Genomic DNA, 24,017 nt, shown 5'->3' on the forward strand with positions numbered 1-24,017 from the left:
TTCGGAAGTGCATATCCTCTAACTTTGCTATTCTTTCCCAGGAGTAATTTTTTCTATTTGGAGTTCCTGGGAAGTCCGTGTGAATTTTAAGATTAGTTCTTTTATGTATACAAAATGGAGACTGGGATTTGAATAGTAATTTCATTGAATTTGTAAATTGTTTTAGGTAGTATTGACATCTTAATAATTATTCTTTTCTAATCTATGAACTTAGACTATATTTCCATTTATTTAGACATCTTTGCTTTTTTCAGGAGTGCTTTATAAATTTTAGTATAAATCTAACCATAAGATAAAGAAGAGTCTATAGGTGACACCAGCAAGATAGCTGACTGCAAGTGCCTGGTGTGCTTCCCTCCATAATGAGGAATCAGAACAAGGAAATAGAGCCGAGGTTGTGTCACAACAGGTTAAGCCACTGCCTATGATGCCAGCATCCCATATGAGCACCAATTTGAGTATTGACTGCTCCACTTCTGATCCAGTTTCCCGCTAATGCACCTGGAAGGGCAGTAGAGGATGGCCTAAGTACTTGGGCCACCTGCACGGGAGACCGGATGGAGTTCCCTTTGACTCTAGCCTGGCCTAGGCCCCAACATTGCCATCTGGGGAGTGCACAGTGGATGGAAGATTCTCTCTCTCTCTCTCTGTGTGTCTCATCTCTCTGTGTGTAAGTATGCCATTTGAATAAATAAATAAAAATGTTTTTTAAAAGGAAATAACAGCTATTTCACTAGAATGTTTGAGGCAGAGCATCAGAGCATAGTAGGGTATAGTAGGGATGTTGATAGCCTTATAAGGGAACTAAGCACACAGCATCTACCATTCCATTTCTCATTATCGACCCTGAACCAAAGGGAACTTTGCATGGCAGGGAAGCAGGAGGTCCCTCATGCTACAGATACCTCAGTCATTTACTTCTGGACAACCCTGTGGCTCTTGCAGGCCCTATGCCTAGTTTTGGAAGCCACTGGGTTACCTTTCTAGTGCATTGCCCTGGAATTGAAATCACTGTGTTAAAAAGACAGCTGCATTCTCATGCTTATTGCAGCACTATTCACGAAAGCCAAGATATGGGATCAACCTCAATTGTCTATCGATGGCTGAATGAATAAAGAAAATGTGACATAGCTACACAAGGGAATATTCAGGTATAAAAAGAATGAAATTATGTGATTTACAGCCACTTAAGTAAAGTAAATCAACCCCAGGAAACTAATACTGCAAGCTTTCATTTATAAGTGGACAGTAAAAAACTGATAACAAAGTAGAGAATAAAATAGTGATTATCTGAGCCTGAGAAGAACAGGAAGGAGGGGATAGAGAGGATGACAGGATGTTTGATGAGTACGGGAGTGCAGTTGCATAGGAGGAATAACTTGTAATGTTCTGTATAGCATGGTAGCATAACTATGATTGACAAGAATTAATTGTATATTTAAAAATAGCTAATACAGAGGATTTTTAATGTGTCCCACACAAAGAACTGAAAAAGGCCTGATATATAAGTCAATTACTGGGCCGGCGCCGCGGCTCAATAGGCTAATCCTCCGCCTAGCGGCACCGGCACACCAGGTTCTAGTCCCGGTCAGGGCGCCGGATTCTGTCCCGGTTGCCCCTCTTCCAGGCCAGCTCTCTGCTGTGGCCAGGGAGTGCAGTGGAGGATGGCCTAAGTGCTTGAGCCCTGCACCCCATGGGAAACCAGGAGAAGCACCTGGCTCCTGCCTTCGGATCAGTGCGGTGCACCGGCCACAGTGAGCCGGCCGCGGTGGCCACTGGAGGGTGAACCAACGGCAAAGGAAGACCTTTCTCTCTGTCTCTCTCTCTCACTGTCCACTCTGCCTGTAAATAAATAAATAAAATAAGTCAATTACCCCTGATCTGATCATTACAAATTATATGTATACATTGAAACATTGCACTGTACTCAATAAATATTTGCAGTTGAGACAGGCATTGTGGTGTTGTAGGTAAAGGCACTACTGCCTGCAGTGCTGGCATCCCATGTGGGTGCTAGTTCAAGTCCTGGCTATTCCACTTCCGATCCAGCTCCCTGCTAATGTGCCTGGGAAAGCAGTGGAAGATGACTCAAATGCTTGGGGCCCTGAACCCATGTCGGAGAGCCAGCTGGAGTTACTGGCTCCTGGCTCCTGCCTGACCCAGATCCAGGTATTGTTGCCATTTCAGGAGTGAACCAGATAACTGAAGACCTCTCTCTCTCTCTCTCTCTCTCTCTCTATATATATATATATATATATATGTAAGTCTGCCTTACAAATAAATAAAATAAATCTTTAAAAAATATTTACAATTACTGAGTGTCAATTAACAAAAATGTATATGAAGTACAGAAACAGATTTATTCATGTTTTACTCTTTTTGATGTTATTATAAGTGGAATTCTTTCATTAATTTCATCTTTGGACTGTTCATTGCTAATGTTCACTATATATAAAAGCAATGGATTTCAGTATGTTATCTCATACCCTGCAACTTAGGTGAATAGATTTATTAACTCTAATAGGAGTTTTTACTGTAGGTTCTAAAAAGGTATTTGTGTATATAAGATCATGCCCCTGACTAGACAGAGTTTTCTATTTCTTCCTTAATTATTTATTTACATGAATTTCCTCCCTCTCTCCCTCCCTTCCCCTCTACCTTCCTTCATTCCATCATTCCTTCTTTCCTTTCTTCCTTCCCCTCTACTCTTATTCCTTTCTCTTATTTTTATATTTTTTTCCTGAATGATCTGGCTAGAATCCCCAGTACAGTTTTGAATTAAAGTTGCTAGAAAGAATAATGGTCTTATTCCTGATCTTAGGAGGCAAGCTTTCAGTCTTTTACCATTGAATATGATCTTATCTCTGGACTTTTCATAAATGCCTCTTGTTTTGTTTTGGAAATTATTTTCAATTTCTAATTTTTAATTGCATCATAAAAGGTGTGGATATTGTTAAACTTTTTTCTGCATCATTTGAAGTGATCATGTGATCGTTTTTCTGTATTCCATTAATGTGGTATATTTCAGTAACTGAAAGGCAGAGTTACAGAGAGGGAGGGAAGGAGGGAGTGAGGGGGAGAGAGAGAAAGAGAGAAAGATTTGAGAGAGAGAGAGAGAGAGAGAGAGAATGTCCTCTATCCACTGGTCCACTTCCCAAATGTCCTCAATAGCTGGAGCTGGGCCAATCCAAAACCAGGAGCCAGGAACAACTTCTGGGTCTCCCATGTGGGTGTGGGGGCCCAAGCATTTGGGTCATCTTCTACTGTTTTCCCAGGCCACAGCAGAGAGCTGGATCAGAAGTGGTGCAGCCAGGACTCGAACTGGTGCCCATATGGGATGCTAGCACTGCAGGCGGTGGCTTTACCAGCTACGCCACAGCACCAGCCCCGATTTTCATATGTTGAACTATTGTTGCATTCCTGTGAGAAATTCCATTTGGAAATGGCAAATAATACTTATAATTTACTGCTACTGGATTCAGTTTCTAGCATTTTGCTAAAGATTTTTGTATCTCTGTAAGAAATATTATCTTTAATTCTCTTTCCTTGTGATATCTTTGACTTTGATATAAGGGTAATCCTGGCCTAATAGAGTAAGTTAGGAAATGTTCCCTCCTCTTTGACTTTTTTTAATAGCTTAACAAGAATTGGTATTAATTCTTCTTTAGATGTTTGGTGGAATCCACCAGAGTACCCATCTAATCCTGAATTTTCTTTATTGAGAGATTTTTGATTACTGATTCAACGTTTTTACTTGCTATAGTTCTGTTCTGATTTGTTATTTCTTGTAAAAGATATCTATTTATTTGAAAAGCAGAGTAACAGGGACAGGAGAGAGAGAGAGAGAGAGAGAGAGAGAGAGAGAGAGAGAGAGAGAAGCAAGAGAGAATGAGAATCTTTCATCAACTGGTTCGCTCCCCAAATGGCCACAGCCAGGAACTTCATCAGGGTCTCCCACATGGGTGGTGGGAACCCAAACACTTGGGCCATCCTCTGCTACCTTCCCAGGCATATTAACAATAAGCTTGATGGGAAACAGAGCAGCTAGGATTTGATGGCACTCCCAAACGGGATGCCAGCATCACAAGCAGCAGCCAATGCCAGGCCCAGGTTTTTTATTTCTACAGTCAGTTTTGATAGCTTGTGTGTTTCTAATAATTCATTTATGTCATGTAGGTTGTTTTATTTGTTGATGTATAATTGTCCATAGTATTCTCTTTAAATTATTTTTAATTCTCAAAGGTTGGTAATAATGTCCCCAGCTTTTATTTCTGCTTTTAGTAGCATGAACCTTCCTTCTATTTTCTTGGTCAGTCTGGCTAGAGGTTTGTCAATTTTCTTAAATTTTTCAACCAACTGTCAATGTCACTGATTCTATGGCTTTTCTATTCTCTACTTCATTTATTTATGCTCTTCATTATTTGCTTCTACTTTTGGGCTTAGTTTTCTCTTCTATTTCTGATTAATTCAGATTTAAAGTTGATCTTCAGCCTAATTCTCCCACTATTCAAAGTGGGGTACTGAAGTATCCAACTATTATTTTTAAATTGTCTATTATCCCTTTAGTTTCTGTCAGTTTTTGCTTTGTGTATTTTGTTGTTCTGTTGTTAGTTGTATATATGTTTATGTCTTCATGATGAATTATCCTGTTGTCATTATAAAATGTCCCTCCTCATCTCTAGCAATACTTTTTGTTTGAAAGTCTGTTTTGTATGACATTAATATAGCTTTCTTAAGATTAGTGTATGTATGATATATCTGTTCTCATTTTTTTTATTTTCAATGTATATGTATCATTGAATTTAAAAAGTTTCTACTGTAGATAGCATACAGGTCAACTGTTATACTTTTTTTAATTAGAAAGTGAGAGAAAGATCCCTTTTGCTGGTTCACTCCCTAAATGTCACAGTGACCATACTGTACCTGAGAGCTGGAAAATCATTCAAGGAATTCCATATGGGTGGCAGAAATCCAATTATTTGAGTCATCACTGCTGCCTCCTAGTGTCTGCATTAGCAGGAAGGTGGTGTCAGGAGCCAAAGCTGGGTTTTGAACGCAAGTACTCCAATATGAGACATGGACATCTTAACATATTTTTAATTCTGTGTGACAGTCTCTTCTTCTTGATTGTTTAATCCATTTGCACTTAATATTATTATATAACAATATATAACATATTATGTATGTGGTTGGATTTACATTTGCCATTTTACTTTTTTTAAGATGTTTTACTAAATCCCTGTTTAATGATGGAATTTTGGGGAATTAAATGGCATCCATTCAACTTTATATAATGAACTACATTCTGTTTGATATAACTGATGGTCATTTTACTTGTTTTAAGTCTCAGGTCTTTTTTTTTCTCTATTCCTCCTTTACTGATTTCTTTTGCATTAAGTGAATATTTTCTAATTTAGCATTTTGATTTTATAACTGATTATAATTATTTTATTAGTTGTTATTCTAGACCTTACCATATACAGATTAACTTACCAGAATCTCCTTCAGATTTATACTAACATAATTCTAGTGATACATAGAAGTGGTATTCCAATCCTTATTATTCATGGATTTCATATTTATAAACTGGTCTACTTGCTGAAATGTATTTGTATCCCTAAAATCAGTATATTCCTGGTTATCTTCATTTGTTCCTATGAATTGAAGTTTTCATCCTCAGGCTTTTCCATAGACTAATATACCCTTGCCTTCCTCATCTCTTTTGGTGGTCTTATTGATATATATATGTCACAAGTCTATACGTTTAAACCAGATATTACATTATATATGCTTTAAAGTATATAATTGCTTTTTAAATCATCTAAGAACAAATGAGCATTTATGTGTTCTTTTATAATTGTGTGATTAAATTACCAGTTGTTATGAGCTAGATTTTGTCCCCTTAAAAAGATATGTTGGGGCCAGTGTTGTGGCATAGTGAATTAAGCCACCATTTGTGACATCAGCATCCCATACCAAAGTACCAGTTTGAATCCTTGGCTCTTCTGCTTCCCATCCAGCTTCCTGCTAATGTACCTGAATAAGCAGTGGAAGATGACCCAAGTGCTTGGAACCCTGCCACCCATGAGGAAGGCCTGCATGGAGTTCCTGGCTCCTAGCTTGAGCCTGGCCCAGACCTGGCTGTTGCAGCCACTTAGGGAGTGACCCAGTGGATGAATATCTGATTCTCTCTCTCTCTCTCTCTCTCTGCCACTGGGCCTTTCAACTAAATAAATGCATCTTTTAAAAAAAAAGATTTAAAATTAAAAAAATGCTGGGATCGTAATCCCTAGTACCTCTAAATGTGACCTTATTTGGGATAGGATACAGGTATAATTAGGAATAAGGTGAGCTCATAATCCAACATGATTGATTTGCTAACAAGAAGAGGGAAATTTGGACACAGAAACAAAGAGGGAAGGTTGTCATGTGAAGATGGTGGCAGACGGAGTAATGCTGCCACAAGCCAAGGAATATCTACAAGAGGCAAGAAAGGATTTCCTAGAGTCTTCAGAGAGAGCATGTCTCTGCCAACACCTTGATTTCAGACTTCTAGGCCACAGAGCCGTGAGACAAATTTCTGTTGTTTTAAGCCATGCATTGTGTGGTTCTTTGTTATCCTAACCCTAGGAAACACATATATCAGTTGCTCATTATTTCACTTTAGTTATTACTTTCTCAACTCCCCAATTTCCGTTTTTTAACTTTTTAAACTTTTATTTATTTATTTTGAAATACAGAGAGACAGAAAGAGCAAGACAGAGAAAGAGCTCCCATCTGCTGGTTCACTCCCCAAATGCCTGCAACAGGAACCAGGAGCCAAAAGCCCTATCTAGGTCTCCCATGTGAATGGCAGACCCGAAGTACTTGAGCCATCACCTGCTGCCTCCCAAGGTATATGTCAGTAGGCAGTTGGAATTGAGCCAAGCTGGCGTGTGAACCCAGGCACTTTGATGTGGGATATGGAAATCCCCAAGTGGCATCTTTAACAGCTGTGCCAAAAGACAGCCCTTCCATTTGTTCTGTTAATTAATTCCATCTCCTTATTGATTTTTCTCTACTTTATTTATTTATTTTCTCTACTTTATTTATTTATTTTTATTTTACTACTTTATTCATAATATCGTTTCATTCTTTAAACATATTTATAATGATTTCTTTGAAGTGTTTGCCTGTTAAGTCTAATATCTGGTCATTGTCACTAGTATTTTATGTTGCCTGGCTTTTTTTTTTGTAATGCATGGTTTATTTCCTGTTTCTTTGCCTGTCTCATACTGTTTTTTTGCTGGAAAGTGGGTATTTTAGATAATACACTAAAGCGACTCTGAATATCGGTCTCCCCACCTCCAGCCCAGGACTTATTCATGGTATTTGCTTATTTACTTGTTTAGTCACAGACTGCGTACTTCAGTGAAGTTTCTTTCTACATACTCTCAAAGTGTGAAGTTGATGATTTAGTTCCTCAGGGAGCACAGCCCTGGGATGCCCACAGGGTTTTGGAAGGGCTTGCTGCGTCTTTTACCACACCAGACACAACCAGTAAGCCGTACTAGTAGTGGCTGGCTGTTTCAAAAAGTTCCCGAGGGCATTCATTGCTCCATAACTTGATCCAATCACATTTTGGCTCCTTTGGACCAATAATCCCTAGAGCAGTGTTTGAGATTCATTCTGATGCCAGGAGGCTCTCTACCTGTTTCTCACCAGGAAATTAGCCAGCCTACAGTTTACCTCTAAAGGTGTCCTTCAGAAAGTTCAAGGAAAATGGAACTAAGTTTCTTTTGATGCAAAAAAAATTGAAATTCATGCATTTGTTTCATCATATGCACTTTCCATGAACTCTTTGAAGACCCCTTGAATACATGTATTTCTATTTTTTGCACCAAAATGAGCTTATCATTTAATTCCATTTTCCATGAACATTTTAAAGTACCTTCATATCCCCAATGAGTCTATCATTCTCTTATTACTTTTTACTGTAACCTCCACTGTTTTTTAAAGATTTATTTATTTATTTGAAAATAGAGAGAAAGTTACACACACACACACACACACACACACACACGGGGTGGGGGGAAGGTCTTCTATCCGCTGGTTCACTCCCTAATTGGCCGCAATGGCTAGAGCTGCACCAATCCGAAGCCAGGAGCCAGGAGCTTCTTCTGGGTCTCCCATGTAATCTCCACTGTTTTTAAGAGTTTACTTAGGGGGCCGTGGCATAGTGGGTAGAAAAAACCATCCCGGGGCCGGCACGGTGGCGCACTAGGTTAATCCTCTGCCTGTGGCGCCAGCATCCCATATGGGCGCTGGGTTCTAGTCCCGGTTGCTCCTCTTCCAGTGCAGCTCTCTGCTGTGGCCCAGGAGGGCAGTGGAGGATGGCCCAAGTGCTTGGGCCCCCCTGCACCTGCACGGGAGACCAGGAAGAAGCTCCTGGCTCCTGGTTTCAGATCGGCGTAGCTCCTGTCGGATTGATGTAGCTCCAGCCATTACGGCCATCTGGGGAGTGAACCAACAGAAGGAAGACCTTTCTCTCTGTCTCTCTCTCTCACTGTCTGTAACTCTACCTGTCAAATAAATAAATAAATAAAATCTTTAAAAAATAGGAAAAAAACATACCATATGGGCACCAGTTCGGGTCCCAGATGCTCCACTTCTGATCCAGCTCTCTGCTGTGGCCTGGGAAAGTAGTGGAGGATGGCCCAAGTCCTTGGGCCCCTGCACCCACGTGGGAGACCAGGAGAAGTGCCTGGTTCCTGGCTTCAGATCGGCGCAGCTCCGGCCATCGCTCGCAGCCAATTGGAGAGTGAACCAGAGAATGGAAGGCTCTCTCTCCCTCTCTCCCTCTCCCTCTCTCCCTCCCTCCCTCTCTCCCTCTCTCCCTCTCTCCCTCTCTCCCTCTCCTTCTTTCTCTGTGTAACTCTGACTTTCAAATAAACAAATAAATCTCTTTTAAAAAGAGTATACTTAGGCTTGATATTCAAAGTGCTCTGTTACAAATGAAGTCAGTTCCTAGGGAGATGATCCGATCTCTCTGTTTTATGGCTTGCTTTCCCCCCATGGAAAAAATCTCTGAGCCACACCTCTGGTACTGGGATCAAAGACAATGGTAGGTTTCTAAGTAACCCCCTCACTTTAGGAGCTGAGCGTTCATGGACAGAAAAGCAACAGCTGCAGATCTGCTTGGATGGCCTTTTCTGGCATGGCTCAACAAGCCAGGGTCAAGAGTGATCACAGCCGTAGTATTTCCAGTGGTGTCACATCTTAGTTAGAGCCTTCATCCCCAGGTCAGGCTAGGTGAGAGAAAAGATGAATCAGCTTCTCAGCCTCACCCATCTGAAAGTTAGCCTGAACGACAGGTAGCTGTGGGCAGAATGAGAAATGCTAATATCTTATTCTTGCTGAAAAGATAGTCTCTGACTGGGAGCTGCAGGAGAAGGATCCCTGTAGTCTTGGTTGTACCAGTATGAAGTGGAGTTTCTGTCTCCTTACATTGGCAGAGGGGAGAGAGTAAATGAGTCTTGGCTTTAGATACCCCAGAATATCACTCTTTGTTCTGAAATATAGTAGATTTTTGGGGGTAAGTATTTCTTTTAAACCAAAAAATCATAAATGAGGCTAAAATAAAACAATGGCAGTTTTACTATGGTACAAGATAGATTTGAAAAATTGGGAGCTACAAGTTTGGTTAGAAGCCTGATGTTTCCTCAAGGCAAAAAATGATGGGTTTTTAAAAGAGGAAACAATTGAGTGAGGTGAAATAAGTTGTTCTGAAGAATTTTTTATTGGCCCTGTTAGTTGTCCAATTTGTTTGGGGTGAATTTAGATTGGTACTGGAAGGTCTGTTTGTAGATAATTGGTGGCTAGAGATTATCAGTAAGGAATAAATCTTTTGAAACAGCAACTCTGCAGAAGTCCAGTGGTTGGAAACTGTCATAATCTGTAGTCTTGTAAGCACGTTCATTACAAACAGCAGTCTTTATCTGTAAGTTAAAGATTGTGAGACTTTTGTCTGTGAGGCCTGTCAAATGTGATCTCAGAGGCCCCCAGGGAAATTTTGCTGCCTCTCGGCCACATTCTTCATTTGCTGTATGCCCTTAGGACCATCCCAGAGACTTAAGGATTTTTTTTAAGTAGACTATTTTATAGATCAATTTTAGGTTCACAGAAAAATTGAGCGAAAAGTACAAAGAATTCCCATATACCCACCCCATGCACAACCTCCTGCACTTGCTGACATCTCACACCATAGCAGTTTACTTGTTATAGTTGATGAAACTATATTGACACATCATTATCCAGAAGTTTACACTATGGTACACTCTTGGTATTGGGCACTCTATGGTTTTTTTGACAAATGTCAAAAAACATTCTCCATTGTGGTATCATACAGAATATTTTCACTGCCTTAAAATCCTCTAAGCTCTGCCATTTTATCCCTGTCCCCACTAATCCTTGGCAACTACATCTTTTTACTGTCTCTATAGTTTTACATTTTTCTGAATATCATTTAGTTGAAATTGTACAGTATGTAATCTTTTCAGTTTCTTTTCTTTCACCTGATAATATGCATTTCAAATTCTTTCATGGCTTTTTTTTAGTACCAAATAATATTCCATTGTCAGTATGCACCACTGTTTATCCATTTGCTTAGTAATGAACATATTGGTGGCTTCCATGCTTTGACAATTATGAATAAAGCTGCTATAAACATCCATATGCATGTTTTTGTATGGGCATAAGTTTGCAGTTCATTTTGGTAAATACTGAAGAGCACAATTGCTTGATTGTATGGTAACAGTATGTTTAGTTCTGCAAGAAACTGCCAAACTGTCTTGCAAATTGGCTGTACCATTTTACATCTCTATCAGCAATGAATAAGAGTCCATGTTGTTCTACAACCTCCCCTTTATTTGTTTTTTGTCAGTGATCTGGATTTTGGTAGTTCTAATGGGTATGTAGTGGCATCTCATTGTGGTTTTAATTTGAGACTCCTCGATATATATAATGTGGAACATCTTTTATATGTTTATTTGCCATCTATAGATCTTTTGAGGAAATGACTGTTTAGGTTTCTTGCTCATTTTAAAATCAGCTGCTTTTGCCTTGTTAAATATTAAGACTTCTTCATATTTTTTATGATACTCCTCTATCAGATATTTCTTTTGCAAATATTTTGTCCCACTCTGTGGCTTGTCTTTTCATCATGATGACTGTGTCTTTTACAGAGAATTTTTAATTTTAATGAGCCTTGCTTATTAGTCATTTCTTTCATGCATTGCACTTTCAATATTGTATCTAAAGTCACTGCAGTATAAGTTCATAGAGTGTAACAAATGTTTTCCTTATTTATTTTATTTCTTTCATCATAGTTTTGTAGTTTTCCTCATACAGATCTTGTGTAGATCATGTTAAATTTATACCTAAAGTGCTTATTTTTTGGTGTTTGCTAATGTAAATGGTAATGTATTTTTAAAAACATTTTACTGATGTATCATTAACATACAAGAAGCTGTACATATTTAATATATACCAATTGATGAATTTGAGGTAAATACACTCCATCAATATGGAACATTTCAGAAATTAGCATGTCATTCTTAAATAAGGGCTATGCTAATCTTCTCTAAATTTTTTCAGTTTTATCGCATGTACTAGTGAAGCAAACAAAATAAAAATAAGCTTTTAATTTCAAATTCCATTTATTCATTGCTGGTATATAGGAAAGCGATTAACTTTTGTATATTAACCTTGTATTTTCTAGCCTTGCTATAATTGTTTAATAGTTCCAGGAGTTTGTCTCTTCTTTCATATTTTCTACATAGATTATCATGTCATCTGTGAACACAGTTTATTTCTTCATTCCCAATTTGTTTACCTTCTATTTTTCATTGCATTAGCTCAGCCTCCCAGTAAGACACTGAAAAGCAGTGGTGAGAGGAAACATCCTTACCTTGTTCCTGATCTTAATGGGAAAGCTTTGAGTTTCTCACCATTATGATCTTTGCTATAGGCTTTTTGTAGATGTCCTATATAAAATTGAACATGTCTCCTCTATTCCCAGTTTGCTGAGAAGTATTTTTTGTCATGAATCAATGGGTGTTGGCATTTTCATCAAAAGGTTCTTCTGCATCCATTGACACATTGTGTGATTTTTCTTCCCTAGCCTTTTGATGTGGTGGATTACATTAACTGATTTTTGAAGGATTTTTCTTGTTTTTTTTTTTTTCTTTTATAAACTTTTTTTAGTTCTAAAATTTCTTTTTTTTGATTTTTTAAATGACAGTTCAAACTGTTACTTTGTCTTCCTTTATTTTCAAAGATTTATTTATTTCAAAAACACAGCATCAGAGATGAAAGGAGGAGAGAGAGAAAGAGATCTTCCATCCACTGGTTCACTCCCCAATTGGCAGCAGTGGCTGGAGCTGTGCCAATCCGAAGCCAGGAGCCAGGAGCTTCTTCTGGGTCTTCCATGCGGATACAGGGGCTCAAGGGCTTGGACCATCTTCTACTGCTTTCGCAGGCCATCGCAGAAAGCTGGATCAGAAGTGAAGCAGCCAGGACTCAAACCGGTGCCCATATGGGATGCCGGCACTGCAGGCGGCAGCTTTCCCTGCCTTGCCACAGCACTGGCCCCTGAACCAATTTTTCATACCCAGGATAATCCCAATTGGTTATAATGTATATAGACTCTTGGATTTAATTTTCTAGTATTTTTGAACATATTACATAAATGTTCATGAGAATATTGGTCTGCAGTTTTATATAATGTCTTTGGTTTTGGTATTGGGGTAATCCTGGCTTCACAGAATGAGTTAAAAAGTATTCTGTCTGCTTCTAGCTTTTGGAAAAGTTTATGCATAGCTTTTTTTTGTTCTTAAATATTTGGTAGCATTCACTAGTAAATTTATCTGAACTTGATTCTTTCCATTTTGGAAGGTTATTACTTACTGATTCAATTTCTTTAATCATTATAGATCTGTAAAGATTGTTTTATTATTTTTGGAGAAAATGTTTTCATTTTTTGAAAATTTTTATTAATATAAAGAAAACAGATTTCATGAATTCCACAGGTACAGTTCCCAAAAGACAACCATGCTCTCCTTACTCCCCTGCCCCCCAAAGCTCCCTCCTTCCCTCCCTTCTCTTCATCAGTTTTTGAAAGTTTTTAATCCACTCTATATTCACAGGCTTAATTCTCCACTAATCATATATTCAGCAAGTAAAAAGTAGGAACACTATAGTTCCACAGAGGTATAAACAAATGTTAAAAATGACAGTCACATCCCATAATGTCCATTTCATTCTTATACAATTTTTTGTATTGTATATTAACTGCCACATATCAGAGAAAATATATGATACTTGTCTTTTTGAGATTGGCTTATTTCAGTAAGCTTAATGGTTTCCAGTTGTGTCCATTTTGTTTCAAAAGACAGCTGTTCATTCTTTCTATGGCCAAGTAGTATCCCATAGTGTATATATACCATATTTTCTTTGTCCAGTCATTGGTTAATGGACATCAAGGTTGGTTCCATATCTTAGCTATTGTGGCTATTGTGAATTGAGCAGCAATAAACACTGGGGTACAAATAACTCTTTCATATGCAGATTTAACTTTCTTTAGGTAAATTCCCAGGAGTGGAATGGCTGGGTCCTAAGAGATATCAATTTTCTGATCTCCTAGGAATCCCTGTACTGCCTTTTATAATGGCTATACTAGTTTACATTCCCACCAACTGTGGCCTAGGGTACCTTTCCCCTATATCGTTGCCAGTATTTATTCAGCATTTATTCTTTTTTGTTTTTTGGATGATAGCTATTCTAACTGGGGTGAGGTAAAACTTCATTGTGGCTTTTATTTGCATTTCCCTGATGGCTAGTGATCCTGAGCATTTTTTTCATGCGTTTGTTAGCCATTTGTATTTCATCCTTTGAAAAATTCCTATTTATGTCCTTTGCCCGTTTCTTAACTGGATTCTTTGTTTTGTTGTTGACTTTCTTGAGCTCTTATAGATCCTTGATATTGATCCTTTATCAGTTGCGTAATTTGAAAATATTTTCTCCTGATCTATAAGTTGCTTCTTCACTTTGTTGAGTGCTCACTTTGCAGTACAGATGCTTTTTAGCTTGATGCATCCTATTTGTCTATTTTTGTCTTTTATTGCCTATGCATCTGGGGTCTTTTCCAAGAAGTCTTTGCCTATTCCAGTGTCTTTCAGAGTGTCCCTAATGTTTTCTTCTAGTAATTTGATGTTAACATGTGATAGATTTAGATGTTTGATCCATTTTGAGCTGATTTTTGTGTGAGCTGTAAGATAGGGGTCTTTTTTCATACTTCTGCACACCTAGATCCAATTATCCGAACACCATTTATTGAAGAAACTATCCATTCTCCAGAGATTGATTAGTTGGTTGTACATGATTGATTTCTGGAGTTTTTGTTCTGTTACACTGGTCTTCATGTCCATTTTTGTGCCAGTACCAGGCCATTTTGATTACAGTTGCCCTGTAGTATATCTGAAAACCTGGTATTGCAATGTCTCCAGCATTGTTTTTGTCGTATAAGATTGCTTTAGCTATTTGGGGTCTCTTGTGTTTCCATATGAATTTTAGCATCAGTTTTTTCTGGATCTGAGAAGAATGTCATTAGTATTTTGATTGAGATTATATTGAATCTGTAAATTGCTTTCAGTACTATGGACATTTTGATGATATTAATTCTTCCAACACATGATCATTGAATATTTTTCCATTTTTTATATCTTCTTCTATTTCTTTCTTTAATGTTTTGTAATTTTCATTGTATAGACCATTCATATCCTTGGTTCAATTTATTCCAAGGTATTGAAAAATTTTTGTAGTTATTGTGAATGGGACTGATCTTACTAGTTCTTTTTCTGCTATGGCATTGTTTGTGTAAATAAAGGCTATTGATTTTTTAAAAGATTTATTTATTTATTTGAAAGTCAGAGTTACACAGAGAGAGGAGAGGCAGAGAGAGAGAGAGAGAGAGAGAGAGAGAGGTCTTCCATCCACTGGTTCACTCCCCAATTGGCCACAATGACCGGAGCTGTGCCCATCCGAAGCCAGGAGCCAGGAGCTTCTTCTGGGTCTCCCATGCGGGTGCAGGGGCCAAAGGACCTGGGCCACCTTCTACTGCTTTCCCAGGCCATAGCAGAGAGCTGGATCAGAAGTGGAGCAGCCGGGTCTCAAACTGGCACCCATATGAGATGTCGGCACTTCAGGCCAGGGCTAACTGTGCCACAGTGCCTGCCCCACGGCTATTGATTTTTGTGTCTTGATTTTATGCCCTGCAACTTTACCAAGCTCCAGTTCCCGTAGTGTCTTTTTTGGGGGGTGAGAGGCTTGAAATATTTTTTCTTAAAAATTTTCATTTAAGGGGCTGACGCTATGGCATAGTGGACTGGACCTCTGCCTGCAGCGCTGGCATCCCATATGGGTGCTGGTTGTAGTCCAGGCTGCTCCTCTTCCTGTCCAGCTCTCTGCTGTGGCCTGGGGGGGGCAGTAGAGGATGGCCCAAGTGCTTGAGCCTCTGCACCCACGTGGGGGATCTGGAGGAGGCTTGAAATATTAGCCCACCTGCGGTGCCGGCACCTCGGGTTCTAGTCCCGGTCGGGGCGCCGGATTCTGTCCCAGTTGCTCCTCTTCCAGGCCAGCTTTCCGCTGTGGCCTGGGAAGGCAGTGGAGGATGGCCCAAGTCCTTGGGCCCTGCACCCCATGGGAGACCAGGAGGAAGCACCTGGCTCCTGGCTTCAGATCGGCGCAGTGCGTCGGCCGTGGTGGCCATTTGGGGGGTGAACCAACAGAAGGAAGACCTTTCTCTGTCTCTCTCTCTAACTCTGCCTGTCAAAAAAAAATAATTTTCCTCAGTTTTGCTGGGGAGTTGGTTCCCAGAGCTCCTCACACTGTCCTGTCAGAAGTAGAGCCTGACATTTCATTTCATTATTGCTGAATAATGTTCCATCGTATAACTAACACCACACTGTATTTATCCATTCACTGGATGATACACTTTGGGTTGCTTCCACTTTTTGGTTATTATGGATAATGCTGCTGTGAATATTTATGTAATGTGAGCTATTTCTGCTGTTTAGTGATTGCATCCTTTGAAGCACAAAAGTTTTAAATTCTGTTGAAGTCCAACTTCTCAATCATCTCTTTTTTTGCCTGTGGTTTTGGTGTCATATGTTAGAAATAAGTTTCTACCCCAATAACATGAAGATTTAGTTCTGTTTTATTCTAAGAATTTTATACTTTTAACTTTTGCATTTAGTCTATAATATTTGCTTGGTTTTTGGTGTATAGGGCCAGGTCAGGGCCCTGCTTCATTCTTCTGCCTTGGCTATCCAACTGTTCAGAATCATTTGTTGAAAAGACTCTCTTTTTCATATTTATTTGTCTTGAAAACTTTGTCAAAATTTAATTGCCCATAATTTTATGATTTATTTGTGATCTCTCAGTTCTGTTCAACTGATCTGTATATCTAGTCTTGTATTAGTACCACACTGTCTTGATTATTGCCTCTGCAGTTTGAAGTGTGAGTCCGCTAACTATGCTATTCTTTTTCAAGAATGTTCTGGTTATTCTGGTTCACTTTCATTTCCATATGGATTAAAGAATCAGGTTATCTATTTTTGTAAATAAAGATTGTGAAAATTTTCATAATGATTGCTTTGGTTTTATAGATCAGTTTAGAGTAACGCCATTTTAACAAATATTAAATTTTCTGATATGAGTACATGAACATGGAATTCCTTCCCATTTATTTATATCTGCTTTAATTTCTTTCAATGTTTTATAGTTTTGGAGTGTAAATTTTTTACTTCTTATGTTGAATTTATCATTACTTTGTTCTTTTTGATACTCTTGTAAATCGAATGTTTACTTATTTTCATTTTCAAATTGTTCATGCTCGTATATAGAAATATAAATTTTGATATATTAATCAGGTCTCCTGCAAACTTGTTTAATTTATATATTCTAATTAATTTTAGTGGTGCTTTTAGGGTTTCCTATATGCAAGATTGTATGATGGGCAAATAGAGGTAGTTATACTCCAATTTCTTTCCAATATGAATGTCTTTTCTTTTCTACCTGATTACTCAGCCTTACAATGTTGAGCGGAAGTGATGAGAGCAAACGTCTATATCTTAGGGAAAGGTTTTCAGTTCTTCACCATTAATTTTGGTGTTAGCTGTTGTTTTTTAATAGATGCCCTTTATCCAGTGAGGAAGTTTCCTTCTATTCCTAGTATGTTCAGGTTTTTTAAATCATAGAAAGCTGTTGGATTTTGTCAGATACTTCTTCCAAACTGTTGAAATGATCATATGGCTTTTATTCTTTATTCTAATAAAATTTTATTAGTTTTCAGATATTAAACCCATCTTAATTATTTCCTGGGATAAATCTCATTTGTTCATGGAGTATAGACTTTTCTATTTTTTTTTTATTTGACAGGTAGAGTTATAGACAGAGAGAGTGACAGAGAGAAAGGTCTTCCTTCTGTTGGTTCACCCCCCAAATGGCTGCCACAGCCAGCGCTGTGCCAATCCAAAGCCAGGATCCAGGTGCTTTTTCCTGGCCTCTCATGCAGGTGTAAGGCCAAAGCACTTGGGCCATCCTCTGCTGCCCTCCCAGGCCACAGCAGAGAGCTGGACTGGAAGAGGAGCAACCGGGACAAGAACCTGGCACCTGTATGAGATACCGGCGCCACAGGCAGAGGATTAACCAAGTGAGCCATGGTGCCAGCCCCGTCTTTTCTATTTTGTTACTGTATGTCTGCTGGTATTTAGTTGAGGCCTTTTGCATCTGTATTCATAAGGGATGTAGGTCTGTAGTTTTCTTGTGATGTTATTTTATGGCTTTGATATCAGGATAATGCTGATATCATAGAATGAGTTTGAAAGAGTTTGCTTCTCCTCTTAGATTTTCTGGAAGAATTTGTTAAGGTTTGGTGTTAATTTTTTAAGTTAATTTATTTACTTATACATTTTTATTTGAAAGACAGAGATAGATGGTAGTAGGAGAGAGATATCTTCCACCTGCTGGTTCACTCCCCCAAAGTCCACAACAACTGAACTAGGTAAAACCAAAGCCAGAAACCAAAAATTTTATCCAGGTCTCCCACACAAGTGGTGAGACTCAAGTACTTGGACCATTATCTACTGCCTCCAACTAACAGAGAGCTGAATCTGAGGGAGAGATGAAAATGACATTGGTTGTGGGTATCCAAAAAGATAGCTAAATCCTCTTGCACCACAACACTTGCTCTGCATTGTTGTTAATTTTCTTAAGATGTGTTTATTTATTTAAAAGGCAGAGTGACAAAATGAGAGGGAAAACCAGAAGCAGAAGAGAGAGATCGATCTTCTACCCACTGGTTTATCCCCCAAATGCCCAAAACAGGCAGAGCTGGGCCAGGCCAACACCAGGAGTCTGGAACTCCATCTGAGTCTCCCACGTCAGTGGCAGGACCCAAGTACTTGGGCCATCATCTGCTGCCTCCCAGGTGCATAGGGAGGAAGCTGGAACCAGGAACCAAAATGGCACTTGGATAAGACATGCAGGTGTCCTGGGCAGCGGCTTAACATGCTATTGCACAACACCTTACCACAGTGTTAAGCTTTTTAAAAATACTTTGTAGATGGGGCCGGCGCTGTGGTGCAGCGGGTAAAGCTGCTGCCTGCAGTGCTAGTATCCCATATGGGCACCAGTTCGAGTCCCTGCTGCTTTACTTCATATCCAGCTCTATGCTATGGCCTGGGAAAGCAGTAGAAGATGGCCCAAGTCCTTGGGCCCCTGCACCCATGTGGGAGACCTGGAAGAAACTCCTGGCTCCTGGCTCCAGATTTACACAACTCTGGCCATTGCGGCCAATTGGGGAGTGAACCAGCAGATGGAAGACCTCTCTCTCTCTCTCTCTTCCTCTCCCTCTCCCTCTCTTTGTCTCTTCTCCTTCTCTCTGTGTGTAACTCTGACTTTCAAATAAATAAATCTTAAAAAATATTTTGTAGAATCCAATAGTGAAGCCATCTGGGCTGACCTCCCCCTCCTTAGGAAATTTTAAAATTATTAATTCATTGTCTTTATTTGTTAAAGGTCCACTCATATTTTCTGTTTTTTCTGGAGTCATTTTTTAAAAATTATCCATTTTTATATGAAATTCAAATCTAACTGAACCACCTGTATTCTTTTTTTTAAGATTTATTTATTTCTTTGAAAGTCAGACTTACCTAGAGAGAGAAGGAAAGGCAGAGAGAGAGAGAGAGAGAGATCTTCCATCTGCCGGTTCACTCCCCAACTGGCCTCAATGGCCGGAGCTGTGCCGATCTAAAGCCAGGAATCAGGAGCCTCTTCCAGGTCTCCCACGTGGGTGCAGGGGCCCAAGGACCTGGGCCATCCTCCACTGCTTTACCTGGCCATAGCAGAGAGCTGGATCAGAAGTGGAGAAGCCGGGAGTTGAACCAGCACCGATATGGAATGCCAGCATTGCAGGCGGCGGTCTTATCTGCTGTGTCACAGTGCTGGTCCCTTGAGTCATTCTTAGAAGCTGTTTTCCTTTCTAGGAATCTGTCCACTTCAGCTAATCTATTTAATGTGTTGCATATGGTGATTCATAGTACTATATATGCTTATCTTCCCTTTTAATTTTGTAGAGTCAATAATAATTTCTAATAACTAACTTTTGATTTTGCTGATTTTCTCTCTTATTTTTCCCATTCTATTTCCTCTCTGTTTTCTATTATTTCTTCTTAAGTCTAGGATGCTTCTCTTGCTCTAGTTTCTTAAGCCAGTTTTTGTTTTTTGAAAAATGTTTATTTATTATGCTTATATTAAAGGCTGAGAGACACACAGACAGAGATCTTCCATCTGCTGGTTCATTCCCCAAATACCTGCAGCAGCCAGGGATGGGCCAGGCTGAAGCCAGGAGCCAGGAACTCAGTCTGACTCTCCCACATGGGTAGCAGGGACCCAAATAGTTGAACCATCACCTTCTGCATCCCAGGGGGCACATTAGCAGGAAGCTGGAGTTAGAACCAAAGCTAGGACTCAAACCCAGGCACTGTGTTACAGGGTATGGGCATCTCAAGCAGTAGCTTAACACTTTGCCAAATGACTGCCCCAACTTTTGCAATTTTTGGTTTTCTATATTTCTCACATCTTTTGCATTTCCCTTTTCCTCTTTCGCTGCTTTCTTTTGCAATACATAAATATTTTCTAGTGCAGCATTTTAATTCCTTAAATGTTTTTAAACTATTTTTATTTTTCTTAATTGTTATTTTAAGGTTTAAAATATGCTTTTTAAAGATTTTATTTAAGGTATTCAAATTTCATGTATTTCATATATACATATTCCAGAACATAGTGATACTTACCACCCTACCCTCCCTCCTGTCCACACTCCAACACTTCTTCCTCCTCCCTCTCCTATTCCCACTCTTAATTTTTACAAAGATCTGTTTTCAGTTTACTTTATATTCATAAGATCAACCTACACTAAGTAACAGAGTTCAACAAATATTATGAAGAAAAAAAAACAACAACACTGTTCCTCAACAGTAGAGACAAGGGCTATAAACAATATCAAATCTCGGGGCCGGTGCCATGGCTCATTTGGTTGATCCTCTGCCTGCTGCACCGGCATCCCATATGAGTGCAGAGTTCTAGTCCCGGTTGCTCCTCTTCCAATCCAGCTCTCTGCTGTGGCCTGGGAGGGCAGTAGAGGATGGCCTAGGTGCTTGGGGAGACCAGGAAGAAGCACCTGGCTCCTGGCTTCAGATCGGCATAGCTCTGGCCATAGCGGCCATTTGGAGGGTAAACCAGTGAAAAGAAAGACGTTTTTCTCTGTCTCTCTCTCTCTCTCACTGTCTGTAACTCTACCAGTCAAATAAATTAAAAAAAAAATATTAAATCTCAAAATGTCAATTTCACTCATATACATTACCTTTAGGTACTCTATTAGTTACCACAGGACAGGGAAAACATGGTATTTATCTTTTGGGGACTGGCTTCTTTCATTAAATATAATGATTTGCAGTTGCATCAATTTTTAACTGCTAAGTAGTATTCCACAATGTATATGTAACATGGGCATCTGGGTTGATTCCATGTCTTAGCTATTATGAATTGAGCTGCAGTGACCATGGGGGTACAGATAACTCTTTCATGTGCTGATTGCATTTCTTAGGTAAAATCTCAGGACGTAGATCTATGTTCTTAGGTAAAATCATAAAGTTCAGATTTCTGAGGAATCTCCATACTGTCTTCCACAATTGCTGCAACGATTGATATTCCCACCAACAGTGAATAAGGGTACCTTTTCCCCCACATCCTCGCCAGCATTTGTTATTTGTTGAGTTCTGTATGAAAGCCATTCTAATTAGGGTGAGGTGAAACCTCATTGAGGTTTTGATTTGCATTTCCCTGATGTCTAGTGATCCTGACTATTTTTTCATATGTCTGTTGGCCATTTGAATTTCCTCTTTTGAAAGATGCCTGTTTAAGTCCTTTGCCCATTTCTGAACTGGGTTGTTTGTTTTGTTGTTGCTGAGCCTCTTGATCTCTTAATATATTCTGGATATTAATCCTTACCAGTTGCATAGTTTGCAAATAATTTCTCTCATTCTCTCAGTTCCCTCTTTGCTGAGTGTTTCTTTTATAGTGCAGAAGTTTCTCAGCTTGATAAGCTGTTTAGTTATTTATACAAATTTAAATGACTCTCTCATGTCACTTCCTTTCAGCTTGAAAAACTTCCCTTCATATTTTTTGTCAGACAGATATGCTAGCAACAGATTCTGTTAGTATTTGTTTGGGAATGCCTTTATTTTCCCTTCATTTTTGAGAGATATGTGTTTGTCTTTGGAGTTGGAAGCTTTTATTTACTTTGAGCACTTCTAATATGTTATCTCAGTGCCTCTTGGCCTCCATTGTTTCTCTGTTGAAAGTTAGCTATAGGGGCCAGCGCTGTGGCACAGTGGGTTAAACAGTGCCAACATCCCAAATAGGCAACAGTTCTAGTCCTGGATGCTCCAGTTCCGATCCAGCTGTCTTCTAATGTGTCTGGAAAAGCAGGAGAGAATGGCCCAAGTCCCCTGCACCCACATGGGAAACCCGGATGAAGCTCCTGGTTCCTGGCTTTGGCCTAGGGGAGTGAACTAGTGGGTGTTAAAGACCTCTCTCTCTCTCTTTCTCTCTCTCTCTCTCTCTCTCTCTCTCGGCCTTTCAACTAAATAAATAAATCCTTTTTAAAAAAAAGAAGTTCACTGTAATCTTGTTGTAGGAACGTGCTTCCCATTTTTATTCCAAGTCCTTGTCCCCACATGAGCTAAGAATTCAAAGTAGAGACATAAGTAAGATGCATACATGAGAGCAGGATTTATCTAAAGTGAGAAGGTGAGAATACATTCAGGCGTGAGTGCAGGTAACCAAACAAGGAGAGATACTCTCCACGAGATAGCCAGAGAGCTGCCTGCAAGAAGAAAGCAGTAGAGGAAGCCAAAGGCCACCTCCATGTCCAACGGTCCCTTTTATGGGGTAGGAGGTGGTGCCTTAATTGAATATACAAATGGAGTGACCTTTGGGCAGCTTTTAGCGTGCATGAGGTTTTCTGGAAGTTTCATGGCATCTCCATGTGGAGTTCAGCTTACATGCATTCATGGTGTCTCCTCCTTCTTGATGTAGGAGATGCAGCTGCATCATCGGAAAGTAGGCATACTGGATTGGAATGTAAAGGGGTGGAGTTAAAGCACAGTGCTACAAGACAGAAATTGTGAGAAAATCTTCCCATTCATTTTTGCCTAACTTCCTGCCTATTCCCCCAAATCAACTGAATTCTGGTTTCCTTGTATATGACGAGTGTTGGTGCTTTTATATGCACTTAAATGCGACATCCCAGATTTCTCTGAGGCTCTGTTTATTTTGTTATTTTTCTTTAGATTGCAAAAATCTCGGTGGACTACCTTTTACTGTGACATGTGTTTAGTGTGTGGCTTGGAGACTGCTTTCACAGTTCTGAGAGTATGCAGTTCTGCCCCACATTAACCAAGATCTAATTGCTTAGAAGTTCTCTCTCTAGTCATTCCAAAGAAGGCACAATTTTAGGCAAATGTACAGTTTTCCAGACCATCAGGGATAGGTTTGATGTAATCTTAGGGCTAACTTCCTAAGAATGACCCTTGGGTCAGAGCAGGTTACTGTTAAGTGTTTGGTCAGAGGTTGTGAGCCACCGCTTCTGCACATCATTGTTTGATCTATGTTTGGCTTGGCAGATGTTTTCAAGTCTGTTCCCTGTCCTTCTCTGATTACTCCCAAAGTGAGTGAAGTCTAGTGCATGTACTCAGCCTTGCAGACCTACAGGGATGAATGTTTTCACACTAGACGTGGCTTGTGGGTATCTCTGTTCCTGGTTTTCTCTGGTAACCTTCTGGCTGGTCTGCCATTTCTCTTGCCACTGTGAGTTTCATGAAGCTACCAACTGCCTTTTAACTGTTCACAAGCACCATTTCCATTATTTTCAATAGTACCCTTAGGCACGCACTTTTCCATTCTGTGTTCTAAATAATCAGTCCCCTTAGGACACATATGTGAAACTTTCTGTTCTTGCAGACTGCCTTTGGATCTCCCCTGGTAGAACCTTTAGGTCACTATTGCACTGGAGTTGAGGATGGGTACAGTGACTGCTTCTCAAGTGACATGCGCTTACTCCATGAATGGGCACCAGGGAAAGGATAGTTTTCCCTGGTCTCCTCAGCTTCCTTTGCCAGTGTAGAACCTTCATCCAATGAGCAAGTTGAGGTAGAATGATGATGGAGGCTGAGTTTTTGTGGCCTGCTGTTTCTTGGATATAGCTTCTGTCCTACAAGTTGGGACTGGGTAGGAAAAGGCAACCCAGTCCTCTTAGCCACTCACACTAAGAATAGTGAATATTAAGCTGGGGAAGATGAGACATGTCCCTGGGGTGAAATTGCAGCCCCTAGACTAGGAGCTGGAAGAGGAGGGTC

At 39.6% G+C, this 24,017-nt stretch overlaps 1 protein-coding gene and 1 non-coding gene across 4 annotated transcripts in view; one reads left to right on the forward strand and one right to left on the reverse strand.

The window, feature by feature from the left end:
* NHSL2 (NHS like 2) overlaps window positions 1-24,017 on the forward strand; it is a 305,885-nt gene that overhangs the window by 66,210 nt on the left and 215,658 nt on the right. The window lies entirely within an intron of this gene.
* Window positions 11,558-11,662, reverse strand: LOC127485020 (U6 spliceosomal RNA). The gene has a single exon (XR_007912227.1). It is a non-coding gene; the product is annotated as a U6 spliceosomal RNA (small nuclear RNA).

The sequence above is a fragment of the Oryctolagus cuniculus genome, chromosome X (assembly GCF_964237555.1).
Source record: "Oryctolagus cuniculus chromosome X, mOryCun1.1, whole genome shotgun sequence".
Taxonomy (NCBI): Eukaryota; Metazoa; Chordata; class Mammalia; order Lagomorpha; family Leporidae; genus Oryctolagus; species Oryctolagus cuniculus.